We start from the raw sequence: 24,738 nt of genomic DNA, 5'->3' as shown, positions 1-24,738 counted from the left end.
AGGTTGGAGGGACAGAATAGGCAAGAAGTGGAACTAGTTGGAAGATCATGGCTGCTGGACTTACTTCCGGGGCTGATCCTGAAGCCGGAGCAGAACAGCCCGGGAGTGGTCAGTTGAGGGGGCAGGTGGGGAAAGAGGGAAGAGATAAGGGTGACCCAAGACTTCTAGCTCAGGACACAGGCCGGGTGGCAAAGTATTAACTGAGAAGTGGAGGTTAGGGAACGTGCCAATGAAAGGAACCAGCTGATGGAGGGAATTTTATCTTTGACCTGGAATAGAGGAGGAATGAAAATTTAGGCCAAGGAGGCAAAGGAAACAGCCCAGATTGGTGTTGAGAATGGGTGTTAAGATGAACTTCTGAGAGAGAAGGTAGGACTGAAGTGTGACCTGGCAGGAAGAATGGGGTCACAGAGTGGGGGAACCACTCGGAGGAACAGGGTGTGCTGCACTCGGAGTCAAGGCAACCCAGCAGCTGGGGACTGGACGCCCGCAGCCCGCCTTCTCCTGAGGGGAAACCTTTGCTCATTAGTCGGGCCAGACATACATCAAGCACCTCCCCTGTGCCGGGCACAGTTGCCGTGTTACAAAGATGAGTGGAAGAGTCTTGAGGTTCTGTGTGAGAAGGGGACAGACAGACTGAGCAGGTAATTAGAAATATAGTGTGAAGTGGAAATTACAACAAAGATGGGAGTAGAAAGGGCCGACATTTGAGGTGGGTCTCGAACACATTTGAAAGGTGAAGGAGAGAGAGGAAGGGGAAGAAAGGACATTCTAGACAGAAAGTGAGCACATAGAAAGGCCCTTTAAAATAGCACACACTTATGCAAGTCGGCGAGCACGGAAGGAGAGTCTCTTTTTCCTCACAGCAACCTCTGTCCCAAGTGAGCCCTTCTTCTGTTCAAAGTCTTTCCTGCTCCAAACTTTCATTTACAATCGTAGCGCCTTTGATTCGTGTATGTGGTTTTCAACTTTTCATGAAGAAGGCAGACAAAGGCCAGGGCCCCTCTGAGCTGAGGCTGTCTGTATTTGACTGGCTCGAGTCTTTGTTCCCTGCCGTGTGAGAGATAAAAAACGGCACCAGCAATGTCACACCCAGTGATTTTGGAATCAAGACATCGCTCTGGTGAAGTATCGAGGGTGTGGACCAGACAAGTGGAAACGGACTACTGTCATAGTTTGACTTTGTCCAGCCGAAGGGAGGGGTCGTGTTTCAGCAGTATGTGTCATCTCGCCTCCACCGCGAGCCGAGGAGTCTCTCTCCATTCCCGAACTTGAGAGCACCAGCCGTCCTGGCTGGTTCCAGGCATTGCCCACGAACTGAGGCTACAACTGCTCTCCAGGCATCTCCCTGACACCTCGAGCTGAGCCCTCGTGGGCCCCATGCCGAGGAATCTTTCCGCTTGTCTCTTTTCTGGGCTTGCAGCCAGGCTCAACTTTTCAAGATGTTGTCTTCCAAATCCTGCCTTGATTAACTCAATCTGCAGCCCCTTCTTTGTCACTGTTTTCTTGTCACTCTTTAAGTTTTTCCTGCAGTCATCTGTGTTCAGAGTCTGTCCTATCTCAGGCATTTGCATTTGCAAATAACTGCATTTGCATTTAACTCACAGGAGGCAGCTTTTGTCGTAAAGAAATACACCTGGACTGCACAGAAAACGGAGCAACCAGGCTGGTCATCCCAGGGTGCTGTGGGCTTGATCAACTGGGCTCAACATCCAATCCAGAGGGGGTTAGCCTGGGCAGGTTTCCAGAGCAAGAGCTAAGATGGAGGACTCCCAGGGAGTGGTGGTCTGCAAAAGGTACTGGAGCAGCAGTAGTTCCCTGCACATTACAGAGAGGGATTTGGTTACTTGTTAATGAATATATTGGCGAGGGTGTGGAGCAGTAGAAGTAGGGGCTTGTGCCCAGCCCTGTGAGAGGAGAGGGGCTGTGAGGGAGCACAGAGGGAAAAGCTTATGGTGGCGGCTAGAAAAGAGATAGTGTGGGCTAAGCAACCCCAAGTGGGGCATGGGGCTTGTAGGTGAGAGAAGAGATGATGGAGACAACCCAGTAGCAAGCCATCCTGCCACCATTCTTTCCCTCAATCCTTGTCCTTCTGCCCCCATCGATTGCTTCTTCTCCACACACCTTCAGGTCACCTCCACCTTTTGCTCTGTTTCTTGAATCCTGACCCCTGGAGCTCCTACCTGCTTCCAGCTTCAGTTTTTACCCCTGCGGTGACAGACTGCCAAAAATCAGTGTCTGGGTTTTTGACCTCTCCTTTAGTCCTGCTCCTGGTTTTCATTGGTTCCTGGCATCTCCACCAGCTGTCTCCCTGTCGCCTCAGACTCAGTGTGGTGTTCTCAGATACCTAGTTGGAGGAGTCTAATTAAGGGACCTCTAAGGCCTCTTCCAGTTTTGAATCTCCTTGGCTTGTGTCACAAAACAAACGAGTCATATTTACCTCTTTCGATCGCATTTTCCTTCTGGTTTCTTGTTTCTGTCAGTAGCGCTAACATCCCCAGATTGGTCGACTTCGGCTCTCGCTGATGTTTCCGCCCCCTTCGCTGCCTTGCTGACCTTGAGTCCAGCTCCTCCCCATGGTCCACACAGCCATCACCAATTCTGAGCCTTAGCCCTGGACATCCGATCTTCCCTGACTCACCTGGTCTTCTGTGGTTACCCTTGTCAGCCCACGTGCCCTCTAACGCTGCTTTCACCATCTGTGTAACGGAGCCTTCTCCACCCGCAGAGCCCCTCTCTCTGCGGTGTTTCTGCATGGCACCTCCCCGTACTCGGACTGGGCTAGGGTGCCCTCGGCACTCGGGCGTCGGCCCTGCTCCCCTGCACTCATGCGTGCCATGGCGGTCACACCTCGCTGCCTCCCAGAACCTTCCCAGCCTATATGGGTCATTCCTTCTTTGTCGTTGTTCCCCCAGCACTGATAGTTCTACTGTATGCAACCATATATTGTTCAGGGTTTTCTGTTTCAAGTACATTAGTCTTATTTGCCCCACTTGAACAGATACTGTTATCAAATCACACTGATCATTATTCTTGTATTTCTCTAAAATGCCAAAAATGTGACATAGGCTCAACAAATGTTGCTTCATTGGTAACTCAGATTCTGAATTGAAGAAAAAACTTGAGTCTTATGAGCTTAAAACTCTGGGTGGAAAATACCCACAGTTTGTGGTTCAGATGACCATCTAGACTGTCTCTCCCCCACTGTCACCTGAGACCCCTCCCACACTGCTGCAGAGGACGGCCAGTCCGTCGGTCATCCAGCTCATGTCCGCTCCACTCAAACACGTAGATGTTTCTAGAAGCTATGTTACTTCCCTCCTCAAAGACCAAGTGTCTGTGGGATATAATCTAAAGTCTTTCTTACAGTATTTAAACCGTTCCACGATCTGGCTCCTGCCGCCCCGGATCACGTCTCTTCCAGACCCCCCACTTGGTGCAGCCCAACACGGCCCGTCCCGCCCAGCCACACCTGTCGGCGATCCCCCCTCCCTGTTCTGTCTCGCCACCGGGCACACGCTGCACCCTCTGCCTGGGTTGCTGGTAGCCCTTGTCTCCATCTGGCTTCATGCCTCTCCTTTTCAAGGCTCATCTCTGGTAGACATGTTTCCAGAATCCTTCTGTGACTTCACCTGCTCTGAGTTCGTGGCTATAGTAATACCCTGATATGGCCCAGTTCCACCCTGTACCTATTTGTATCAAATGTGCACTGTGTTGTGTTATAATAGTTGATATACTTGTTTATGTTCCTAACAGTCCTGAAACTCCCTGCTGGCTGGTACAATATCTCATTAACATTTGCTTCCCCAGTACCCATCACTGAGCCTGATTTATTGGCAAAAGTTGGTTGAATGAACACCTAGCTTATTTCAGCTTTGCATGGTTAAGGTGTTTGGCACAGTTTAGACCTAGTCCTTGTACTTAGGTAAGCATGGTTACTGATGATTGACAGTCCTTCAGACCTACGGAGTACTCAAGGAGGCATTTTGCTTTTCGATTTTATCTAGGTAGATACAGCTCTTTTATATTGTTAATATTTACTTCTGGACTTATCACTCTATCAAGTTTATTTATACTTGATTCATTCCTTACAACTGATGTGGCAGGAAGGGATCAGGTAGCAGCATTTTCTTCCACTCCATTTTATCTTTTGTCAGCATTCTGCTCTTCACATAGAACTTCGCCCGAGTCATCAGTATCGGGCTAATGGACTGGGACGGCCCAAGTTGAATGGCAATTACTTACTCTGTTGCTGATAGCCCAGATGAAAATAGGACTTATTAGATCTGTAATAATGGAAATCTGTGTTTAATGCAGATCTTTTAAGCAGTTTGAAACAATCTGAAATTCATCTCTCTTTGCCATATGTCAAAATGTCACATTATGGTTTTAAAATTCAGGATGAGAACTGAAGTTTCAGAAGAAGCCTGCCTGTGGAAAAGTTCTCAAATATGTCCTTTTTAAATTCAGAAGCATTTGTTCATTTCAAATCAAGCCTCTTCAGAAAAGTGAGCTCTGTTGGAGTTGGAGCCGTCCCCTTAGGGTAGGGCAGTACCAAGAAGAATAAGGTCTCAGTTCACAAGGATGCAGGACTGATGGGATGGAGGCGAAGCAGGGATGGAGACCATCCCAGGAGCTTAAGGCTTAAATTTAGCGAGTGTAGCCAGGTCAAGAGTCCCTTTGACTTAGTTGTCAAGGGGGGGTCCTGGGACTAAAGGCTCATGCTTGTGTATCATTAGCTATCCCTGGTTGCCGCTGTGGGAGACTTTAGCTTTTCCACAAAACTGAGTGCTTTCTCTCTTTCATGTAAAGGATAAAGATAGGTGAAATCTGACTCAAGAAAGAAACTTCTGTGAGAGGTGCTCAGTAATCATGGTCCAATCCTCTACATTTTGCAGACCTGATGACCAGATCAGTAAGACAAATGGCTCTCCCAAGGTCGTGTGTCATTGCCACTGTAATTGGGTGCTAGAGGCGGATTCTAGCTCTTCCTCAGGGCTTCTGCCGTCACTTTTAAAAGTATGTCCCTTGTGGTCGCAGTAGAGCCTTGTGACCAACCCAGCAGCTGTGTTTTCAAGTTATTTTCACTAACCTGTGTTCTCCTTGACTGGGAAATGGCCCTAGATAACTGAGCTTCCTCTCTTAGAATAGAGTTTCATCTGGAGACTTACCAGTGGGGGCTGTAATCACACCGTATTTCGTAAGTGATGGGGCCCTTGTTTTTCAGTGGATTCTTTAGAGTGAGACGTGGTTTGGTGGAGTCACCTAGTTTATTATCTGCTGCTCTTCTTTTTGGCTCAGGGAGTCCCATGAATCTTTGCAAATGGTAGATACCCTAAGTAGTGTCACTGCAGTGTTGAACTTGACTGGTGAGCTGCGCCAAGCATATACCTCTTCTGGTTTTGAAAACTCTTTGTAGCATCCACACACAAAGACAGATGGATCTTGACTTAATGGTGAGGGATCTGTCTGGATCCCATGACTTAAGTTACTATGCACTTTACAACTCAGTACACCTGACATAACTGGCGAGGTACTGTAATGAATTGAGTGAGGGATAAAAAATGAGATTCTTTGAACCAAAGGTGCTTATACCATATTTACTTGTGTACCAGTTAAAAAAAATTCCTGAGTTTTGATACTTTTTGTTGATAAGTTTCTTTAAGTTCACAGAGCTTGCTAGGTATAAAGTGCTTTATCGGTATATTTTTAGGAACCCCTAGTTTGGGAGGAAGTAGTCATATTTTAGTATTTACCCTAATGGCCACAGAAATAATGGTTTTATGTGGCATATCAGCATTGACTTAAAAGTTGCCTATAGGTATTTGCCACATGTTCTGGTGACACCGTGTGTGCCATTGAGGACATTTAAGATCCTATTTGGTGACAAAGTTCTCAGCTTACACCTGGTATTTGTTGATGTTTTATAAATTGGTGAACTTCTTCTAGCAGGAGTCTATATGAACAGCCTTGACATTTCTTTTTTTAGGGGCATTGCTTTTTTTAAAAGATTTTATTTATTTATTTTTAGAGAGGGGAAAGGAGGGAGAAAGTGAGGGAGAGGAACATCAATGTGTGGTTGCCTCTCAGGTGCCCCCTACTGGGGTCCTATTGGCAAGTGCCCCGACTAGGAATCGCACTGGTGACCCTTTGGTTTGCAGGCCACTGAGCCACACCAGGCACTGACGTTTCTTAGAACCAGTCTTGGAAATAAGAAAAGCTATGGATGTCATGGATGCTTAGTTAAAATTTCATGTTACCTGCATGGTACCTTTTTCATTTACAGATAAGTCTATAGCTGAGGCAGATAGGATTTTTTTGAAGAACTAGAGGAAATCTACTGGATCCCCTCATTGAGAAACAGAAATAAAGAGGCAAAGTGACTTTTCCAGAATCACCAGAACTAGGTCTAGAACCTGGGCACCCCCACCTCTAGGCCTGCATCCTTTCCACCACTTCACCCACTTTTTTCTATTCCGGGAACATAAACAAAATATCTTCCGTCTGATCGCCTCCTAATGACAACATCTATTGCCCGGACTGGCAAACTTTGTGATTTCTCCCAGAGCAAGCAATCTTATTTGTGGAGAGACTGACTAATTATCCATGACATTTTAAATGTCTGCATTGTCCTTGAGCTAAGAGTGTGAAAATCAGAAGACTCAGGGGTGTATACACTTCCTGATAGATTTCACTCAGTTTAACAAACTCTGACAGTGAAAACGAAATGAATCTTAGCTGTTCAACAACAATAATAACATTTCAAGCAGGAAAGTAATTAAAAAAACCTGTTAACTGTAATATCGCTAATTTTGTATCACAGAAGCTACCCCAGAGTTGTAAGTATAGTGATGAAGATATAATAGACTTATTCTTGTCTGGGAAAGATGAAAAAGGCATCTATTGCCTTGGCATAGACATCAGTGACAATAACAATCATTTTAGTGACTCAGCTCTGGTTTCTTCAGCTGGACTTCGAAGTAACCCAGGCAGATAAAAAGGCTGTGATGTTGAAGGATTTGGAAGGAAACCCTTGATTTTATTGAGTGTGGAACCAAGGTGAGATGCTGTGGGGTGTTTTACTAGATGAAGAAGCAGGGGAGACAGCTTGTTCTCTGTGATTCCAGGAGAACGTCATGGTGCCAGTACTGGACCTGTTGTCCAGAACTGCTGCCCCAGGAAGAGGTTGACCTTCATTAAGGCTTTTCTTTCATTGCCATTCTAGTACTTACAGCTGGTTGGAAATGTCTGGATGTCTTGTGGATTCAGGGGCATTAGAAAGAGTTAAAACCCCCTCTTCAGCCCAAGCTCGCCCCTGGTGGTGTCCGTTCACTTGATAAAACCATGGTGAGTCCACATTCTGTCCTTTGTCATGGCTGCTGCACAGGCCAATGGTATCTTTTAATAATTGAAGAAAATTATTATTTTTTTCTCCATGGTATTTTATTCTTATAAAATTATTATCTTTGCCTCTATAGTGGTATGGTGATAAGATAGGGTCATTATCTATTTATTTTTACAATTATAGCAAATTTTTCAAGCTTAACTCAATCAAGTTTCCTGTAGGAGCTGCAGATATTCGGGTCAGCCCACTGAACAGACACCAAGGACATAAGACAGGGGTTCATGTTCTCTAATGGTGGGACTTGGGCTCTGGGAGTCGGTCTCATCATCTTTCCGCTAAGGGGGAGGGACTGTCTGACTGATCTCTATGGTTACTTTCAGCTCTACCCGTCGATCATTTATAATTATAATGCATGCTGCATCTGTGCATTTCAGTCATTCTGAAAAGAAAGAAGGTTTTGTCTTGGCACAGTTTTGTCTTGAAATGGCATATGTATTTTTGTTGAATGGGTGCTTTCTGCCTGGTTCTGGTGTGTTTTTTTCTTTTCTTGCTTTCTTCTGTGTTGACTTTCTTGGTTTCTAGTCCAGGCCTGAATATGCCACCAGCTGATGGGGCATATTGGTTAGGAACACAGGCTTTGGAACTGAACACAGGAATTCAACCTGTGTTCAAGTCCTGGATCTAAATTGCCGTGGAGCTGGGTTTCTGGTATGTGATAGGGATGGCGCCGACTTCGTGGGCCGCAGTGGGATTGAATGGTAAAGCCCTTAGCGCAGGGCCTGGGGTCTGGCCCTGCCTGCAGAGCTCCCTGCCACGCTCCTCGCAGGCACAGACTTTATATGTAGCAGTGTGAACCCCTAAGTTGTATGTATTTATTAACACATTTATTTGTTTAGCATCAAACACTGTTTGTCATTCTTTTGTGGCTTCCTTCAGTTGAGTGCGCTGAGGAAATGGACAGGAAGCTAGATGTTTTCAGGGGACACTGGATCAAAAAATGTGCTAATTTGTCCTGCCACTCCCACATATCGCCGGAATTTTGTACCTGCCACTTCCTTTATTTTCGAAGCTGACTTCCTGAACTTGACCTCTTACCTATGGCCTCTACCCTGATATCTTTCACTTCTAGTCTTCCTCTCTGGGACTCCCTATCCAACCTACAGTTAATCTAGTAAATATTTATTGAAATGTAGGCACTGTCCCAGGCACTGGGGATAGGTGAGAACAAGATGGGGAGTGTCTATACATAAACTTGCATGCAGACGGGAGCAGGAGCCAGAACAGAACCCGTGAACGAATGTATAATTCCATGCAGTGCGAAGTGTCACGAAGCAAAGAAAGCAGGAGAGAGTTATGAGCAGGGAGCAGAGGGAATGGCTGGTCAGGAAGGGCTCCCTGTAGAGGCCACGCTTGAGTAGAAACCTGAGTGAAGGGAGAGCATGAGTCAAGTGATATCTGCAGAAAGAATGTTCCTGGAAAGATCTAGAAGGGGTAAAAATCCTGGCATGTTCAAAAATCGGTATGCGGCGTGGCTCGGGAGGAGTGAGGGACAGGGAGACGAAGGAGGCTGAGAGCACTCCTGGGCAGATTCTGGGGGGGTCTCTAGGCGCAGGTGAAGATTTGGGGATGTATCCTAACTGTGATGGGCAGCCTCTGGAAACTCTGAACCTGGGATGATATGATTGTAATTATTTTTTTCAATTTACTGAGATACGACTGACATATAACATTGTGTGAGTTTAAGGCGTGCTATGTGTTGATTTGATAGTTTTATATATTGCAGTGTGATTACCACTATAGCACATTAGCTAGCACCTCACATAATTGTCCTTTTTTTTGTGATGAGAGCAATTAAAATCTGGTCTCTTAGCAACTTTGAAGTTTCTAATACAGTCCTGCTGACTGTGACCACTGCGCGGAGCCTTCCATCCCCAGGAGTTACTCTGGACGTGCCCGTCGCAAGTCCACCCGATACACGGCAGCTCTCCTACCGCCCTGTCCCTGGCCGCTGGTGACCACCGTCTCACCCTCTGTGTTCACGAGTTCAGCTTTTTAGACTCCACAATAAGTGGTGTCAAGATTGTATGTACGTGTAAGACGATTACTGTCTTAGTCAGTGTGGGATGCTGTAACAAAATACTGCAGACTGGGTGGCAAGCTGGCTGATCATAGTTTTTAAGTTTGTAGTTTCAGCCTGAAGGGGATTTCTCCTCCTGCACATTTTAAATGCACTGCCACTGCCTGGCGACCTCGGGCCCAGATCTGCATGGGCTGTAAATGGCCCATCTTTGAGACCTGAGGTATAGAGGCTCTACTTAATCTTATCTAACTTAATACCTGCGTTTTTTTATGCCTTTTCTCCTCTTTATATCAATATGTCTTTAAATCATATAATACAGGTTAGAGTGAGTCTTTAAAACAACACATGCCACGATCTCATTAGCTATCTTGCCTGTTTTTAACATTCTCTTTAAAGCCCCATTTAATGCTACAGACTGCCATGTGAAGAACCTTCAATACTAGAATTTATCTTAAGTCTTCACTCTGTTAGCTCTTAGCTCTCGAAGCCTGCTGGGTTCCCAGGACTTGGTACTAGGTTGGTCATTTTCAATCTTGCTCAGAGCATGTCATTTTAGGCCATTGTCACCCTAAGATGTGGGAGGCGATAGAGACAGGGTAGTTGTGCTTAGGGCTGGGAATGTGTGAGTGCTACCAGAAGACAGCCCTGCAGCCTGTCACCTGGTACTCGCAGGGCCAAACGTGAGAACTGGGTCAGGAAGTGGAGGGTTAGAAAATGGCTGTGGTGCCTTCTGGGGCCACTGCTTAGAGTCAGGGAAGGACCCTACGGCGAAGAGGCGGAGCAGTGCTAGGGAGTCCACTGAAGCCTCCATCAGCGGCAGACCGCAGAAGGTCTGGGAGCTTGAAGCAGTGGCAGTCAAGGCAGAAACGGTTTAAAATAGAGAAGTGCAGATTGAGTAAAATAACATTGATGAGGCAGGCCAATCCGTGGCAGGGATATTTGTTCCTAGAGGTTTTTTTTCTTTCTTTTTTAAAAAAATTCTTCAGTGCAAGCCCAGGCCTAGATGTGGAGGCCTTCTGTCCTTGCGCTGACGGAGGGGAAGGAGGGTGGCATTACGGGAGGCAGAGATGAGGCGGACACTGCCGGAGTTGGGAGTGTCATTGCTGCTGGCGCTGCTGGAAGTGGAGTTTTAGTTCCTTCACTGTTCTCCTGCACTGTGAGCCTCTGAAACGATGCCTGATGTCGGAGTGTCCCCCTTCTCCCTTAGAGCTTTATAGATTCCAGACCTCTTCCCACTGAAATGGAAGAACCCTCTTCTCTCTCCAGGCTGAGATTAGATGGCTTGGTTCACGTTGGATTCTAGGTTTGTTTTTTGTTTTTTTTTTAAATACTTTCCTGACTAGTTCTTTTTGACACTGGCAAGAAATCTTTAAAGATGAAGATATATTTAAAAGAATATTAAGGATCCCTTAGATACCATGTCCATCTTCCCATCTTTATTTTTGCCTGATCTACTTACCAACCTCAGCAGGCAGGTAGAGCAGGCATGACCCAAACTTTATGAATGAAGACATATGGATTCAGAAAAGTTAGGTGATGTGTCAAAGGATCCACAGCTGTGGATCACGTAACTTCTAATTGTATGCAGCCAAGATTCCTAACTGGATCTTCCCACTCAAAATCCAGTGCTCAAATTGAACAGAAAATAGCCAGACTTTATCACCCAGCCTGTGAAAGAAGAGAAAGCAAGAGTGAATGACGGGAAAGACAATAGATGATGTGTGATAAAACACGAACATAAGTAGTTTGCATTTGTAGCCTTACAGTTTTTATTGCAGGGCCAAGACCTGGTTCTTAACTGTTCATTCCTTATGCCTTCTGCCTTTTGTAAATATTCCCAGCATTTACCATGAAACCCTCTATCTGAAGGCTACGGGGCTGTTGCTCTCTTCTGCAGAAACCCTGCTGCTCTCTCATCTCTGGAGATTGGTTGTGCCCTTCGTGACTAAGAATCCCCCTGTGGACAATTGGTGATTGAGGGACAGCTGGCTGCAAGGGGCAGTTCATCATTGTGCATCACGACGGAAGCCTGGCAGTCATTAGGATTCATTATAAATTACTCAGAGTGCCTGGAATCTCATTTAGTTCTCACCCCGAAGCTGGAAGATGCCACCAGCTGTGGATCTAGGGTTTTCCCTGAAGAATTTATCCAAGCGTAGGGGGCAAATAGGTCAAATGGTCTGATGATGAAGAGGTGAGGGTAAAACAGAAAGGCTTGTTTCTCCCTCAGAATAGATCATCTGAAGATTCCATCGGGGAATGAATTAGAGCTGTGGGCCCATTTTAGGCCTTGGTACCTCTGATGGGCCAAGGAGCTCTGTAAGTCATTGGGAAGAGGGTCATGAACAGGGAAGGGAGAGAACTAACCAAAGGGAGACTGAAGGAGAGCTGTGTGTGGTACTTTATGATCTTCAAGATCTGGCCCCTGACTGCCTGTTTTGCTTCAGCTACTATTGGCCATTCACTTAACCCTCTGGACCTTGGAGCCCTGTGTTCTCTCTTATCTCAGGGGTCTTCCTTTCCTCCCACTTTCCACCCGTGGAAACGTACTCATCTTTCAAGGTTGAGCCCTATCATGTGGGCCAGGTGCTTTCCTGTGGATTGTCCCCTCACAGTCCTCACAGTAGTTCTATGAGACAGGCGTTATTTTTATTGTTTTTATTTTTCTTCAGATAAGGAAATTGGAGCACAGAAAGGTAATGGATTTACTCAAAGGCACGGTTCTGGCGGGGAGGCAGGGCTGCAGCCGTGGCTCTCCTGTGTTATCCTGCATTAGCATCGTGCTGGTGCTCTCCTCCCTCAGGCTGTGCCCCGTCTGTCCGGAAGAGTCCAGCCATTGTTACCGTAAGAAGTATGGCTTGCGTGACATTAATGTAACCTGGCAGCCAGGGAGAGTAGACTGAAATGCACGTGCGTGAACAATGACGACCTCACTGTGCTAGTCCTTGGGGGCGGTAGATACCACTGAGTGAGCATGTGTACTGTGTGGCCATCACATTCAAAATGACTGAGCAAGTAGAGCAATGAATCTGCATCAAATTTCGCATTAAGCTTGAATATTCCTCTGTGGAAACTATTCAGATGATTCAGAAGGCTGCAGCTATGGGCAACTGGTGATTGGCAGCTTCTACACGACAGTATGCCTGATCATGTGTCATGTCTCATGCAGGGTTTTTTGGCAAAACATCAAATCACCTAGGTGATGCAGTGCCTATACAGCCCAGATTTGGCACCCTGAGACTTCTGGCTTTTCCCAAAACTAAAATCACCTTTGAAAGGGAAGTGATTTCAGACCGTCGATGAGATTTAGGAAGATACGATGAGGCAGCTGATGGCAACTGGGAGAACTGTGTGAGGTCCCGAGGTGCCTATTTTGAAAGGCACTGAGGCGTCATTGTCCTGTGTACAATGTTTCTTGTATCTTGTATCTTCTTCAAGAAATGTCTCTATTTTTCATAGTTCATGGCTTCTGGACAGACCTCGTATTCCTGTACTGGCCTTGACGCAGTGGCAAAATAGCCACATTTGGCTTCCGTGTCTCTGGCCCTTCATCATGTAGCCCCTTTTCCCGTCCCACATTGACCTGATATGTCTTCTCCATGACCGACTGTTCATTCTCACCCTCTTATGTTCTTCCTCTTAGAGCTTTTTCTAGGACAGGGACTGGAAAGTTTTCCAATAAAGGTACAGGTGGTAAATATTATTGGCTCTGAAGGCCATTTCGTCTCTGTCACAACTACTCAACTCTGTCCCTGTTGAGTGACAGTAGCCATAGAAAACGAAAAAGTGAACGAGTATGGCTGTGTTCCAATAAAACTTTATTTAATTACATTCAAATTTGAATTTCATATAATTTGCATGTGTCACAAAATATTTTTCTTCTTATGAAATTGTTTTCAACCATTAAAAAATATGAAAACCACTTTTAGCTCAGGTTGTACACAAATAAGTGGCAGACTTGGGCCAGTGGGCCGTAGATTGGCGACCCCTGTTCTAAAACTAATTGGGTAGTAATCATTTACCTTTTGGTAAAATTGTCACTGTGTTGTTTCTCTTGGAAGCACTGACAATTTAAACCTTTCACTGCAGGTGGAAGGCTTTGTCCCTCCTGCAGGGATTTGGACAGCTGTGGCTGGGGCGGGGTGGGGTGGGAGAGGTGATGTGGGGGGCTGGTGGGGGAGAGCTGCCTCTGCGTGAAATAAGGTCAGTCCTGCTGGGCTCCTATTGTCTCTTCAGTGAAAATGTTGGATTTAAATTCTATATGTCATTTATCTTTGAGCTCTCTATAGAGAAAAAAGGTCTTGCTTTGGTTTTTGTAAAAATACCAGGCTTAGATCTTTTTGTGTGAGCTGTCATCAGCCATTCTGATTGTTGATCTTATAAATTCATGCTTTTTAGTGCTGGCAGAGGGATTGCTTTTGTTTCTGAACAATTTTGTGAAGTGTTCCTTTCAATAGGGACTTACATTGAATTTTACTTTAGCTCTGTTTTCCATGCCAACTAGATTTTAAAGACATGGGCCACTGTTTTGGAATCCTTTAATGTGAGAGCTTCAGCAAAGGGTATGATCAACGGCTGGCTGTCTTCTTTCGGTTACAAAGACCACGTGGTTGAGCCCTCTCCATTTGGTCTCCAGGTGACCCACAGTGACCATGCATTATCTGAAATATGGTCGGTAATCTCTAGAGTGCCTCGAAGGGCTTGCTTTTTACCAACTCTTGGGCTCATTCTAGAGTGAAAACTTTCATAAAATGTTGTGCCTATTGCTGGAATTTGGAAAGAAGCATAAGCAAGGTAGTAGAGACTTAAGAAATTGTATTCTCACTAGTACGCAACCTATCTTCCACTCCCTGCCGCGCCTGCCCTGTGTTGTAATTCAGGAAGCTTACTAGGAATGCTGGACCTAGGATGCCAGGTAGATGCTTGACTTACGCACTCACCCCCTGAGATGACCATTCTGCAACCCAATTATTTAGTAGATTTCTGTTTGATTACACTAAGAATTACTAGCAAATAGTAGTTGCTTGCTATTATTATTTTTAAAGTAAGTTTAGAGGATCCTTCAAGTATATTAGATACATATCGTGTTACCAGTATGGAGCTTATACTCTGGCTATTTCTATTCAGAGGCAGTACTACAGTAGTTCTATTGTACTAAAGAAATGGAGCTATCAATTATTCAATCCTTTGAAATGATTATACATGTAGACTACAAACACATGGGATTTATCTTAAATGAGTGGATTAGTGCTCAGGAGCATTGACAATTATGCTCTGGGAAGGAAAATATTTTCAATGTACTTTATAACCTTTGGTTATTTTTAAGTTATATTTTCAGACAATTAGGTAATATTGATATGTTTAGGATTTATCACAAGATTAAAAATATTTATTTTAACATAGTTTAAGACTCACAAGAAGTTGTAACAATAACAGAGTTCCGTTGTGCCTTTCAATGAACTTCCCCCAATGGTAACATCGTATGTAGCCATAGGACATTGTCAAAGCCAGGAAATTAACATTGGTATAACACATTAATTCAAATATAGACCTTACTTGAATTTCACCAGTTACTACATACACTTTTTGGGGGGTTGTCTAGTTCTATGAAATTTTATCATATGTTTAGATTTGTGAAACCATCACCACAATCAGCATATAGAACTGTTCTATAACTTTTAAGAAACTTCTTTAAGTCACCCTTTAATGTAAGCACTTTTCCCTCATAAGTTTTTGTTCAGACTGCTTTTTAGGATGTGAAATTAGCAATTAAAGCAGAGGTAGATTTTGGGAAAGTGTTCAGATTTCACTTGATTTCCACAGTGGGACATCTCAAGTGAATGAGAAAAAAAGAATGGAGAACCATATTCAGGTTGTGAGCCCTCCACTTTTCCATCTACAGTCTTTTTCAAGATGACCACGTAAGGTGTGAGGTGGGGGTTAAGGTTCATTATGTCCCATGTGGATGTCAAGTGGTTCCAGCACCACTTGTTGAAAAGACTATCCTTTCCTTATTAAATTAACTCAGCACCTTGTCAAAATTTCAGTTCTGTACTCTATTCTGTTCTATTCATTTATAAAGCCACCCTAAGCCAACACCACACTACTTTGGTTCTATAACCTTAGAGTAAGTCTTGAGATCATAGAATAAAAGTACTGCAACTTGTATTTCAAAATTGTTTTGACTACTTTAATTTTATTTATTTTTTCCAATTTTATTGAGCTATACTTGACTTATGACATTGTATTAGTTTAAGGTGTACAACATAATAAGTTGATATATTTATATATTGTGAAATTATTAGCACAAGTTTATTTAATATCCATTATCTTGCATAGTTATAGATGTTTTTCTTATTATGATAGCTTTTAATATCTATTCTTTCAGCAAATGTGAAATACACAATATATCATTGTAAACTATAGTCATCATGCCGTCCATTACATCCCCAGAAATTACTTATCTTAGAAATCAAAGTTTGTACCTTTTGACCATCAATCTGTTCTCTGTTCCTATGAGTTTGTTCTGTTTTTTTTTTCAGTTCCACAAAAGAGATCATACACTATTTGTCTTTTACTGTCTGACTGATTTCACTCAGCATAATGCTCTAAAAATCCATCCATGTTACAAATGGCAGGATTTCCTTTTTGCGGCTGAGTAATATTCTATTGTATATACATGCCCATCTTTTTATCCATTTATCTGTTGATGGGTACAGAGTGGTTCCACGTCGTAGCTATTGTAAATAATGCTGCAGTAAACATGGGGGTACAGAATCTCTTTGAGATACTGGTTTCTATCACATGGATATATACTCAGAAGTGGAATTGCTGGATCACATGGTAGCTCTATTTTTAATTTTTGAAGAAGCTGCATACTATTTTTCATCATGGCTGTACCAATTTACATTCGCATCACCAATGCATAAGGGCTCCCTTTTCTCCACCTCCTCCTCAACATTTGTTATTTCTTGTCTCTTTGATGACAGTCATTGGAACAGCTGAGAAGTAATATCTCATTGTGGTTTTCATTTGCTTATCCTTGATGATTAATGATGTTGATCACTTTTTCATGTACCTGTTGGCTGTCTCTATCTCTTCTATGTATTCAGGTCCTTTGCCCATGTTTTAAATTGAATTGTTTCCCTGGCTGGTGTGGCTCAGTTGGTTGGCCTGCATCATCCTGCAAACTGAATGGTCAGAGGTTTGATTCCTGGTCAGGGCACACATCTGGGTTGTGGGTTTGGTTGCGGGTTGTGGGTCCCAGTTGGGACGTGTGCAGGAGGTGGCTAATCGATGTTTCTCTTTCACATTGATGTTTCTATGCCCCTCTTTCTCCTTCCTCTCCCCTCTCTCTAGAATCAATAAAAAATTAAATTGAATTGTTTGTTTTGGCTATTGAATCAAGTGTTTTAAAAATACATGTTTTGGGTATTAACCCCTTATCTAAAATATGCTTTGCAAATATTATCTCCAAGTTAGCACATTGACTTTTAAATTTTTGTTGATGGTTTCCTTTTCTGTGCAGAAGTGTCCTGGTTTGATGTGGTCCCACTTGTTTGTTTTTGCTTTTGTTGCCTTTGCTTTTGGTGTCAAATTAAAAAAAAATTACTGCTGAGACCAATGTCAGATAGCCTACCCTCTATGTTTTCTTCTAGGAATTTATAGTTACAGGTCTTCCATTCAAGTCTTTAATCCATTTTGAGTTGATGTTTGTACATGGTGAAAGTTAGGGCTCCGGTTTTATTCTCTTGTATGTGGCTTGCACTTTCCCCAGCACTGTTTATTGAAGAGACTGTCCTTTATGCATTATATGTTCTTGGCTCCTTGGTTGTAAATTATTTGACCATATATGTGTGGGTTTATTTCTGGGCTCTCTCTTCTGTTGCATTGGTGTATGTATCTGGTTTTATGTCAATCCTCTACACAGTTGTGATTACTGTAGCTTTGTAATATAGTTTGAAGTCAGGACGTGTGATGCCTCCAGCTTTGTTTTTCTTTCTCAAGATAATTTGGCTGTTCGGGGTCTTTCGTGGTTCCATACAAATTTTATAATTGTTTATTCTATTGCTGTGAAAAATGCTTTTGTAATTTTGATAGGTATTGCATTGAATTGTAGATTGCATGAGTAATATAGATATTTAAAAATATTAATTCTCCTACTCTCTGAGCATAGGATATCTTTTATTTGTGTCTCCAGTTTCTTTCATGATGTTTACAAATTTTCAGTGTTCAGAGCTTATTTTGGTTACTTTAAGTCTTTTGACTTTCCATATAAATTTTAGAATCAACTTGTTAATGTGTACAAGAACTTCCTGCCCTGGCTGGTGTGGCTCTGTGGATTGAGTCAGGGAGTTGCCGGTTCGATTCTAGTCTAGGGTGCATGCCTGGGTTGTGGGCTGGGTTCCCTGTAGGGAGGCAGCCACACAATAATGTTTCTCTCCCTCTCTTTCTCTTTCCCTTCCCCTCTCTAAAAATGGATGAATAAAATCTTAATAAAATAAAAGAACTTCCTGAGGTTTTCATCTGCATTGTGTTACACTATAGATTAATTTGGGGAGAATTGACATCTTGAGGATTCCAAGTCTTTCAGTCTGTGACCATAGTGTGTCTCTCCATGTACTTAGATATTCTTTAATTCTTTCAGCATAGAGAATTTCCTTAGATTGTGTAATTACTTTTTAGCCATCATTAAAATTCTTCATGTTAGACTTCTCATTTATAATCTGCGGTGTGGTTTCTGTCTCCTGATTGGACCCCAACTGCTACACAGGAATTACTTGTAAGCACTATTAGAATTGAGATTTCTGTGACCTGTGGATTTTCTTCTCATTTTCAAGAAAGGTAGGAGACATTGCTATGTATTCAACCAGTATTTTTTTCTTCCCTCCTCACTCACTCCGCTTCTCATGCGTTCTAACCTGGGATTGAACGGACGCGAGGGAGGGGAAGACCAGAGTGTGTCGAGTGACATTTCTGCCAGAACTGAAGTTAAGCGAACAATGAGCCAGGAGCACCGTTTCTCACATCGCTGAAACAAGCAGCTCCAGCTTGACCTTTCCAGTGTTTCATGGTGGTTAGCAGTGCGCTAGAATTTCTCGAGGTACAGTAATCACAGGATGTAATAGAATCCCACTATTTTGATGCTTAAAATAGAGGTACTGTGACCTAAAGATGCTATGGATGAGGTCTCTAGGCTAATTAAAACAAAACAAAACAAAAAAACAAAAGCCAAACCTGGTTTAATATGAGCAACAATTCTGATTTTTAGATTTAATTTTGATTCCCACAGAAAAGGGGAGAAAGGACATTTCTTAAATTACCGGTATGGACAGAAACAATCCTGCCATATTACTTCCACGTAGTTGAAGAAAAAAAGCCCCCAAATGCAACCAACCAGCTAAACGACGAAGCAAAATCCCATCAAAATTCAGGAAATTTTCTCCATTTCAGTTAAGGCCTTTGGCATGAATTTAAATTTAGCTTCCCTGGGAATTTTGGAAAGCCATTTTTCTTCATTGTTTTTGTAAGCCCTGTGAGGCAGAGATATAACTTCCCCAAACAACACAGCAGGAAAAGCAACTAACAATTCTCTGGATAATGCAAATGAATAAAAATTGCCAGAATTATTGCAGAAGTGCTTTTAAAAGCCTTACTCTGATATTTTATACACTATTCCTAGACTTCACTGGTTCAGGAATGCCTGTTTTAGCAATTCCAGCACACTAGGGAACAAAGTTTGTGGAGAAAATAAATCACAGAGAGGTTGGTTGGTCTTCAACTTAGAGATAGATCATATTCCAGGTGTTAATTTGTAAATCAGTTAGACAGGAAATCCCTTTTTCTTGTGGAAAACACTTTGATAAAAGATGGTTTGATTTCGTGGCTTATGCCATCAGTTTTTCTTTGCTAAAAATGACATTATTTTTCCTTCATCAGAACACGGTAGTGTATTAGTTACCTACCACTTATTATGAATTGTTCCCACGTTTAGCAGCTTAAAAGAACAATCATTATGTCACAGTTTTGGTGTCAGGAACCTGGTGTGACTTAGCTGGGTTCCTCCGGGTCAGGTCTCTGGGGAGCCTGAGGCCTGGCGTCAGATGCACTTGAGCGCAGGCCTCTCTCAGCCTGGCCTTCACAGGTGACCGCAGCCCCTGTGAACACTGTGACTCCAGCCTGTGGGAGACCCTGAGCCAGAATTACCCAGCTTCCCTTTCTCACCGGAAATAAGACCATTGAATTTAGAGTAAACCTGCATTTGAACAGTGGTTATTGGGTAATGAGGGATTTCCTTCCTGCTTTCTGCAGTGACCAGTAAAATGGGGATTCCTTTCTATGGTAGAGTAGTAGCTGAGTAGCTTGGGAAAGGAGGGGAAGTTTTTTTTTTTCTCTGTGTGTAGCTTGCAACCACCTTGACCAGCATGAGAGGGTGTGCTCTTGATGTTGAAGGGCAGAACTCAGGGTATATTTTCACGTGGAGACACTGTCCCATAAATGGTGGTTAGAATCTTAGGCACGAGTTATATGTGAGACTCATTATAAGTTGAGGAGGCCCTGTGGGCTAGCTCACCACCATTTGTTAATACAATGGCGTGTGCATGACAAAATGGATCCTATGCCCCAGACGTCCGCCTTATGGACCTGCTTTTGAAATGTGACCCATTTTTAAGTTAGGGGCTTGCCCGTATTTCATTAGGTCCTCTCCAGTTACTTTCCCCACAATAGTTTACATTTTGAGCTATCAGCCTTTTGGGAAGATAAAATGACAGAAAATAGAGATTACTATAATTTAGCACTAAGAGCCTGGCAGACCTATCAAGACATAATTTTACTCAAAATCAGATTTTCTCCAGGGCTTGCACCTAAGTCCCTTTATAGTTGCATTATGCCAGGTCACAGTTGTCTTTTCCTTTTGTAGAATTCTAGGGTCTTAATCAGGTACTTCCAAAAACACTTAATCAGATTTAGTATGTAAGAAACAGCTTTGGCTGCCTACGCGCCCTTCAGCCCATATACACGTGTATGTGGAAGCCAATGGCCTCACAGCTGGAAGATCACTGTTTGGGCCCCTGGGCGGGTGCAGGGGAAGACCACTTGCCTGGCCTCCCGCATGCTCCACATTTTCGGACATGGCCCTCCTTTTATTCGGCAGTGCACCAGTCCCCCCATCATTAGAGTGTTCACCCTGGAGTCAGCCCATTGCTTGAGCGTCCGGGAGGGGGCTCGAGCATGTACTCAAGGAAGCTAACCAGGCAGGCCTTGCACTACGGCCTCTAATCTCCGTCCCTTCATTGAGTCAGAAAACCACTAGCATGTTGTAGGAACCACCCCTATCTCCACTGAACTTTCCTGAGTTAAGATGTTCAGTTTTGCATTGCTCTTTTCATGGGACATGGCATAAAAACATCATCAAATGCCTTTCTGTCCCATTTGTAGAACTGTAATTGAACATTTGTCCACGATGTTTCATAATACAATTGTGTACTGGGTTATCCAACTGCTCTTACTCAGCCTCGTGACCAAGCCCGCTCTCCCAGAACGACAGGTCCTTAGGGGAAATTTTCAAAGGAGATGATATACATGTGTTGTTTCTCTTGTAAGAGCTGGATTAAAAAAAAATTCACCAACTTATTGAGAATCAGTTGCAGGCTTCATAGTAAAAACTTGATTTATGTTTTTTTTTAAGAGAAATGTAAAATAGTTCAGCTGCTTAAAAAATTAGAAATGGTGAACATAATCTATATTCAGTAAATCTAAATAGATTTAAAAATACTCCTATTTTCTGTTGTGGGGGGCAATTACAACAGAGAGAGAAACAGACAGGATAAAGGGCAAGAGGGACAGAGAAATAATTAAAACATGTACCAAATTCCAGAAGAGCAAAATGCTTGCTTATGTACCAGCCTGTCTCCCTCCCTCCCTCCCTCTCTTCCTCCCTCCCCCTTCTTCCTCTAAAATAAAAATAAGTGTAAACCCAGAAACAACTTTTATTTTAACTAAATAATGCTTTAATTCCATCTAAAACTTGGAATGGTTGGTCTTTTTAGATTCCTTACTCCCTTAAAAAGAGGACAGTTACCATATTGCTTTGGAGAAAGTGGACGGATTAGAGAGGAAATGGAGCGGCATCTCTGTCCTGAGGCCCTTTGGGACACTGTGAACTACCAGAGGTTTAAAGCCAGGTTGCAGCTCTGCTACTGCGAGACACAGGTGGGATCATCCCTGGCGCTGATCCTAGGCCTGGATGAACGTGCGTGTCGGGCTGATCTGAGCCCGGGGCTGCTGGCTGCTCCTGCCCATCGGCGTGCGCTCAGCCCTCAGAGGAGGCTCTGGGGCTGAAAGGGGGTGATCACAAGGCGGCAAAGATGGGGAACATGAAACTCTTGTTTTATTTCCATTTTCAAAAAAGTAATACATCCATGGGACAAACTTTGAAAAGTAAAAACTGAATATTAAAAAAGTAAATTGTAGCATCTTATACACCTTATCCTGTCCAGTGAACAGTGCATGTTGTAGGCAGTTCTCTGTCTGTATTTAGAGCGTTACCTCGTTCTTTGTAATGGGTGCATATTGTTCCACAGCATAGAATATTTTATGCAAAAGGTTGGTGCCAATTTTTTTTTTACAAGCCTTAAAGGACCATCTTCGTAGATGAGCAAAATGTGTTATAGGAGCTGATCTCTGATGAATGTCAATCTTCAATGTTAATGTTCCATTTCTTTACCAATATTTTATTTTCCTTTAGAATCTTTCTTCTGTTTATCCCCAGCAACAGATAATAACTTAATAAATGGAAAGCTTGCTGATTTTAATGAAAGCTAAACTGACATTTATGTTTGTATCTGTGACTATTTCTCTTTCTTCTTAAAGGCCCATATTTAGGTTTATCTCTATCATTTTTAATGTAAAAAGAGAATCAAGACCAGTTTCCTGTAAGGCTTGTAACAACATATTCCATTTCGATTAGGAGCTTCCATGTCAAAATAAAGTCATAATTCCTTTTCATGAAAGAACAGCAACAAGAAAGCAAATAGATCTGACCTTACCCTGTAGCAGCCTGCTTTGTAGTGCTGACAGGGGATGTGGCGAGGGGGCGGAGGGCGGGGGAAGGTTGGTGCTGGTCTGGAACAGATTGCAAGGGGAGGTCTGGGCCCGTCAGGCTCAGCTGAGCAGAGGGCCTGATCATTTATCACTGTCAGAGGGGTTGGGGGTGGAGGGGAGGAGGAGTCACTGGACCATTCCTGCCCACTGCCTGACTGACAGCTGACGGCACCTCATACAGCATCCATGGAGGCGCCCTGTGCTTCCTGCTGGAGGCCGTTGACAAGTTCACTAAGAAGAAGAAAGGAGACCTGCTGCTGCATGCTAAGGGGCTTTGCAAGAGCTGGGTGCCACCTTCCGTGTGGTGTATAGAGCTGTTTGTAAAAAGCGGGCGTAGTGGCAGTAGAGGCATGCGGTTAGCCTCCAGCATGATAACAAAACTGAGGGTAGGATGAGAAAACAACTCTGTGGGTCTCATGCCTTAATTACACTCACAGGACGGGGACACTGCACAACGCTGATCATTTGAATGTGGCAGAACTGACATCGACAGATGCTGGAAAGAATGTGTGTAACTTCGCTTCATCCGTGTGTAAGCGACAAATGCAGTTTGAGCCAGGGAAGCCGGGGCTTCCGATGAGCCTTTGAAGGGCAGCGTTTTTAAAAACAATACTAAAAACTACGATTTCTGTGTGTTCCTTTATAGATATGTTGAATAATCATCCCAAAAGTCTAAAATATGGCTTAGGATCAGTAGGAAACACAGACCTTAGCATAAAAGAAAATCACTTTGGTTTGCAGCCACATTGTCAGTGCAACTGTTCCCAACGCTGTAATTCACAGGGACGTCACGTTTATCAAACTGACATAAAGATTTGACTCCTTAAAAGAATTTTATTTTAAAAGGAATTTCTATGCTCAAGATCATCTAATTTTGGTCGTCATTAGCAATTACACGTGTTAAGGGGGGGTGGGGAGATTTCATAAAAGTCAGGTGGAAATTTTCCATCAATTAATTTTATACGCTTATCACAGATTCCTAAGTTAGACATGGTTCTTAAATGTGGTAATTAATACCGTTGTATTGCGAAAGTGAATGTGGAATTCTTCCAAAGTGAAATGAACAATGAAGGAATGCTTTTACGGGGATAATGTCATGTGAACCGGGAGCTCACCCCAGTCCGATAACAGAGGGGCTACAGGGGTGTTAAGAGCTGTTGGCGGTGCTGCTGACACAGGAGCCTTGTGTGTAGCTGTACCTAAGCAGCAGGGTCATTGCTGGCTGAAGGATGAAGGGAAGGCATTGTCTCACTATCTTTTATCCCCAGCCTGGCACATAACCGGCGTTTAGCAACTATTTTCCGATCTGTGGTCCTTGTGTCTTGACTTACTAGGACAGAAATGAGCTACTCCCCTAAGTCTCTCTATCACCTTTCATGCCCCTTTCCCTCACACACCTGCTTCCCTGTGACTTCACAAGCTCAGGAGCCCTGCCCAAGTCTGGAACCACGTCTGAGATGGCCCTCATCACGTGGGGTTTAATAGGCCAGAAAAATAGCCAGTTTGAGTCAACCTGGAAGGCCTTGAAAGCTCCCTTGCCACCGCCCACGGGGCAGTCTTAAGGAGCAAGCCTCAGGGTTCAGAGTAGCAAAACCCTGGAAAGAAAAAGGACCTCTGCTGGATCGTTTATGTGGTCTAGCAGGAAATAATCTACTCTCTGGCTGTTTTCATTTAAGAGAGGTTTTATGCTTTCTCTTGTTCCTTGTATTAAAACACAAATAGAGGAATGGGACTCGTAGGGAAATGTTTAGATTTTTTACAACTTGAAAATATACCTGGTAGGATCTCGATTTCTTCTTTTTCAATTCACTTTGTAGTTTTTCTTCTTTTTGTAAGTTGACTGATTATCCGAGAAAGGGTTGCTTTAAAATTTGGAAGTACATAAAAGTATAAAGAAGGAAGAAAAATCACTCATCACTCAGCATATAGAAGCAGCTGCTGTTACATTTTTACCCGGTTTCCTTCTAGTCACTTTTCTGTGCCTTTGTTCTTTTAGAATACCGGACACTTTTTTTTTGTATCTTGCTTTTCCCACTCAACTCTGTATTACTATTTCTTGATGCATACAAAAAAACCTTTTTATGATCATACTTTTAAAGTTACTGTGCAAAAAAATTACTATGTTATGTTGCACCTTGGGGCTGTGTCACAATTACTTCATTATCTCCCTTTTTGGGTCATTTAGGTAGTTTATGGTTCTTCACTATTG

At 43.3% G+C, this 24,738-nt stretch overlaps 1 protein-coding gene across 4 annotated transcripts in view; it reads left to right on the top strand.

The window, feature by feature from the left end:
• The window catches only part of MSRA (methionine sulfoxide reductase A), a 337,717-nt gene that overhangs the window by 100,552 nt on the left and 212,427 nt on the right, over nt 1–24,738 (top strand). The window contains exon 1 of one of the 4 annotated variants that reach the window (XM_036032024.1): nt 20,501–20,505. The exons of the other annotated variants lie outside the window; for them this stretch is intronic. The gene's annotated coding sequence lies outside the window, so the exon portion shown is untranslated. Of the gene's footprint in view, nt 1–20,500; nt 20,506–24,738 lie in introns of those variants that run through there. 4 annotated transcript variants of the gene reach the window in all.

The sequence above is a fragment of the Phyllostomus discolor genome, chromosome 8 (genome assembly GCF_004126475.2).
Source record: "Phyllostomus discolor isolate MPI-MPIP mPhyDis1 chromosome 8, mPhyDis1.pri.v3, whole genome shotgun sequence".
NCBI classification, from domain to species: domain Eukaryota; kingdom Metazoa; phylum Chordata; class Mammalia; order Chiroptera; family Phyllostomidae; genus Phyllostomus; species Phyllostomus discolor.
This window is presented reverse-complemented; position numbering and strand designations above follow the sequence as displayed.